This window comes from Pavona decussata, unplaced genomic scaffold, assembly GCF_977016875.1.
Source record: "Pavona decussata unplaced genomic scaffold, jaPavDecu1.1 SCAFFOLD_34, whole genome shotgun sequence".
In the NCBI taxonomy this organism is placed as follows: domain Eukaryota; kingdom Metazoa; phylum Cnidaria; class Anthozoa; order Scleractinia; family Agariciidae; genus Pavona; species Pavona decussata.
Window position 1 is genome coordinate 922,501 of NW_028145457.1, and position 5,720 is coordinate 928,220.

The window sequence follows — 5,720 nt, forward strand, 5'->3', positions numbered from 1 at the left end:
ATGTCTAAAATCAGACAAGAATTATTACAGGTATCGATTGAGCAAAAAATAAGAGAAAAATTCTCTAAAATTAAGGTCGAAAAATAAAACCCTGGGATATTTTTGTACTTGATAAATTTTCAGGCAAGATTGTTTAAATTGATTTTTCCATTATTCATTCCATAAGGTTACTTATTACATGGTTGGCTCTGCCAGCAGGCAAGATGAGTCAAATCTAGTGCTGTGATTGACTACCCAAGCTGGGAAGATGAAGCTATCTTAACTACTCGGGATGTCCAGCTTTGTTCCTGGGCAAGAACAAGATCAGCAAATTTCTTTCAATAGTGGCAAAAAATGCCGACCTACAGGGAAGAGTAACCAACCACTCAGTGCATTTCACACCTTCTTGATGAAGACGTCTAGGAAAATTTTGTGGCACAATTAAGTGGCCACTGACGTTTGAAAAGTCTCTACACCTACAAATCCAGATTGTACAACCATCAGCAGGCACTGAGCCGGTTTACACTAGCACAGAAACCTCTGCATGTCCAACTGCTTCCATCACCTGTGTCAATTTCAGAAGCGTTGATCCATGTCAGATGGGATCAGGTTTCTTACAACAATTGGCAGCTTCAACAACTGCACATTCAACATTCAGCTCATGCCAGGAACCACAGAGTCCAAAATTCAAAAGCTGTGACAAGATGGAATAAACCTATCTTAAGCTTTAAAGCCTGGTTCCCACTGTGCGATAAACATAAGCATGTGACGTTCCCACATGTTAAACAAGCACAAGAAAATATCATATGCGTAAGCGCAATAACGTTGGAGGAGATCTGGAAAGATTCAATATGGCGGATGAAGAAGTTGTACTATTAATTTTGGCCTTGTTGCTGGTCCTTAGTCGTCTTCAGCTACAAAGACGACATTAATTTAAGCAGCTACAGCAAAGAAAAGAATGAGTAAGGGCCATTTATTGAAACAGAAGAAGACCAGGAGATTTTCATAATTTAGTGCAGGAATTGGGAGTTGACCATGAAATTGTGCTTCAGGTACAGCAATTCATAGCTCGTTCATAACTTTAATTTGCGTTTACCACCACTTATTAAAAAACGATATATTTTCAGTAAATAAGTAAATTCTCTTAATTTTGATGACAAAAATTCAGGGTTTACTTCAGTGTAAAAACCTGTGAAGTTTGCCATTGTTTTATTACTATAACGTTTGTTCTATTTATTGTTTGGTCTTCTTTGTTTTACGTCACTTGTGAACATAACAGGTTCTTACACTAAGGATGAGCCAAAATTCAACCTAACAGCAGGTGATACTGATCCTATGGTTTTGTTTCTGCCTGTTGGAAAAGTCGATACTATACACTAATTCCATATATCCGTAGCTACATGAGAATAACACCTGATCATTTGTTGGCTCTAGTGGGTCCATTAATCTAAAAAAAAAGAAAAGAAACATACATGAGGAAAGCAATTGGGCCAGCAGAGCATCTAAGTTTGATATCACACTACCTGGTCTATGGTGATAGTCAACAGTCCAACTCTTTTGGATGCAGAATTGGAAAGTCTACAGCTTCAAAGATCATTCGAGAAACATGCCATGCAATCTGGACAGCTTTGCATGCTGATTATTTGAGGCCACCAACTACTCCTTAGGATTGGATGGACATATTGGATGCATTTGAAAGACTGTGGAACTTTCCACACATTGTTTAGGGGCTATTGGTGGAAAACATGTAGCAGTTTAATGCCCTTTAAACTCAGGCTCCTTGTATTTTTTTATTACAAGGGCTGGTTCAGTATAGCCCTGTGAGCAATATGTGATGCCCATTACATCTTTACACTTGTAGATATTGGTTTTTATGGTAGTAGTAATGACAGCAGCATTCTTTCACATTTTATTTTATCCCTTGGGAGTTTCTAAAGTGAGTGTCGAAGTGAAATGGTATAGTATCATTGACAATGTATTGACATATAAAGTTCTACAAATTGAGATTGAAAGAATGTGCGGAATGAAAGCCATGACAATACTGGTAGTGATAGGAGCCCTGGGACTTGTAAAGAAAGGGATGGAGAAATTCACCCAACAGATACCGAGCAACGTCAAAATACAAGAGCTACAGAAGATCACACTACTTGGAACATTGCATATCCCTATAAAGGCACTACCCATCAAATAGACTTCTACCTCATTCTAACCCATACTTTGGATCTTCATTTTGGCCCTGAGCACTGGTTTTCTTGGTGTCACGACAAGGTTGCTGAGACAGTGCTTGTTTTTATTTGAATGCCTGCAAAATTCCTTTTTGTCCAAACCTGATCTCTGTTGCCTTCATGCTGTGTTGAAGACAATGGAAAACTGTTAATAATCACACATTTCACTTTAATTTGTCGTGTAGGTTGTTTTTCATTGTTTATATTCCAATGCTTCTTCAAGAAAAAATGCACACTACACAGCGACCGAAACCTTATCAACAGAAGAAATGTGAAGGCCCATGTTGACACTGCAGTGAAACCTTCTTCTCACAGTCTTTTTTGTCTGTGCCTAAAAGCAAGAGTGGTTGCTGCTGATTGGAAATTATGAAGCTCAAGTAAGTTGATGACAGATGCTTCTAAGGCTTCCAAAAAGGACTACCTTGACAAACTGGCAGGCCAAATTGTTAATTATTATGTGCTGCACATTTCCCAAAATAAAGAACTTGTAGATAAGATTGTCGGGGTGTAATGGGACAGTTCACAATCCAGGCATTTAAATGACTATGATGACATGCTGTCTCACCAGAAGGCCTTGATGTAATAAACTTCACAACTTCAAAGATGCAGTAGGTGAGGGAGATGGTGATAGAGATCTTAGCTGCTGAAAATTTTTCCTTCTTCGTCTCAGAAATGACAAGAAAAGTACCAAGTATGTACCAAGTTTACGTTCTCCTAACCCCCAAGGCCACCTATGAATTCATGGGAATCGATCAGTGAAGTCACAAACTTTTTAGGGGGGCATCCCTCTAGATCTGCAGTTGGAGTTTTTAACTGACTGCTGAACGAAGCAGTTAAGAAACCTGGGCCAACTGCTCCCAGAAGTCCATGGAATTTGCAAGACCATCACCATAACAAAGGAACTAATGGAGGGGTTTAATGCAGAACTACAAATTCTAAGGTGCTCTGGTAGACCGTAATTCATCCGAAATTTTGGATAACTAATGGAAGTTCTGTTGTCAAAAGAAGTTCTTTCAAAGTGTGTAAGCTGTAGGCACTGACAAGCACCACTTTGCTCCCAGAAGATGGCTGACCTTCCCGAGAATCGTGTAACACCCAACAAACCACCCTTCCTGTTAGTTGGCATTGATCGCTTTCGACCCTTCCAAGTCCGACGTGGGGGAGTCTTGTTACAGTGCCACAAACTCAACCAGGGCCACCCAACCTTTTTCTACCAATCACAAGACGAGTTTAGAACAAAACAATTGTTTTTTTTTTTATTTGGGACCAATAACAATAACGGTAAGCAAAAATCTATGTCTATAGGGCTATTGTTCTCTCCACTCTTCTTCACAGCTCTGAGACCTGGGTCACTTACCGCAGCCACATCCGCCTCCTCGAGCACTTCCACCTGCGCTGGTTGCGCACCATCCTCAACATCTATTGGAGCGACTTAATCACCAACGACGAAGTCCTAGAGCAGGCGGAGGTTTCCAGAATTGAAGCCATGATCTTGAAGTACCAGCTCCGATGGGCTGGTCATGTTTCCAGAATGGAAGACCATCACCTTCAAAAGATCGTCTTGATTGGCAAACTCTCCACTGGCCATCGTGAGAGAGGGGCTCAAAAGAAGCGATTCAAGGACAACCTGAAGAAGTTGAATGATGAATAGATTGTACAACGAATTTAATTTGACTGAAGGACTATGCCAAGGCGCTCATTTTTTACGGTGGAGTATTGTTTATTTCGCCCTCCAAGCGGCGAACAAATATTTATCGCATGGCAGCCAGGAATTGTGCAGACTGAAAACAATCAATCACTAGTACATTAAGCGAATCATAGCCTGGTTAGTAGAGGTCCTAGAGGAAACGGAGTCAATGCAAGATATAGTATGTTTTCGGACCAGACTAAACACGAATATTGTATTTTATGGCCTCAACGCATTTTGCCGATTGACGACCAGGAACTGTAGAGGACAAAACAGACTCAACGGAAAAACATTCACGAATGAGGCACGTCTGTCGGTCAATCAAAAGAAAGAAATTTGTTTCTGAATTTGGGTTTTCCGGCCAGTTTTTCGACCATTTGAAAGTAGGAAACGTTTTGAAAGTCGGTTCGGTTACAAATTAATCATGCTGGCGGACTTTATGACAATGGGCCTAGTTTACCTCAGTTTATTCAAGAGAGATCTCCATCATGAAGGTATTTCGCAAAGAGGAACCGCACAAGATCTAAGAGCAAGTCGGCACTTCGTCCAAAACGTTATAAGCGACTATGATGCTCAAACTCCTCTGATAACTGCGCGCGTGTAATTTTTTTGTAGTATTAAAAAGAAGAATGGTCGTTCGCGAATCTGTAAAGATTTTGTTTAAAGTTTATACTGACTTGTTAGTATGATAATAAGATTTGCTTGGGGCAATCGTCAGCTTCCGAAAAGTCACAAAGGGTACTCCATTCTAACAACAAATGCCATTGAGTATATCAAGAGTGAAAAACTTTGCAAATCAAGCATTTATTGTACAGAGCTGCGGGACAGGCTAGTGTTGGATGGTATTGTCCACCGAGCCAATCTGCCTCACACAAGTACTATCAGTTACTTTTTGAGAAAAGAACTTTTGATGACGAAAAAGACAAATTCACACCACTTTTAACCTTGACCAGGTCAGTGACTTAAACGTCAGTACGATACTTTTTATCGACGAGTCAAGTGTAACAAAAACAACTGTGAACAGCTGTTACGGTAACACAACCATCGGAACTCCTATGCCAACTTTACTATAACCTGATGCATTTTTGTCTTGGAGTAGACAATGTTAATGTCATTGAAGGTGCATCCAATGGAAATGAACTTTTGCATTTCTTTAAGCAAGCTGTTGTTATCACAAGGAGAGACAGATCTGTCATACTTGAGAGGGGACACTGTGATCATGAATAACTGTCCTTTCCATTACGGCAGATTTACTGAAGTGGTTTTGAGAAATCTGCTGGCCGAATATGGAGCGAGCTTGCTGTTTCAACCTGCTTACTCACCACATTTGAGCCAAGTGAGCTTTGTTTCTACCAGATCAAAGCCTTCCTCAATCCCAATCAGATGTTAGCAGAAAATGAAACAGAAATTGTCATCTATGAGGCATGCAGCAGAATCTCACGACAAAATTCAATTTCTTATTTTAGATACTGTGGATATCTAATGTAGAAGACCCTGAAAAGAATGTTTAAGTCATGACCCATTGTCGCAGTTATTTGGTGTGTTTTCAGTTGTGAGATGGAGGGGGTACGGGTACAACCCAAGATTGAGGGGTGGTGTACCACCCAGGCTTTCAAACCCTGGCCCTGTTTATAACAATGTATTTGCCAGGGAGTAAAATCCATGATAAGCGAGAAATACCTATATATCCTGGTTATTACAGTCTTGAGTCAAAAAGCCTGAACCATACCCTGTTGGGTGGCGCATCCCTGTAGAGACTGTGTACTCCCTCCTCTCCCCCAGGATTTTTGGAACGACACAAATCAAAAGTATAAATTAGGTTGTTATGA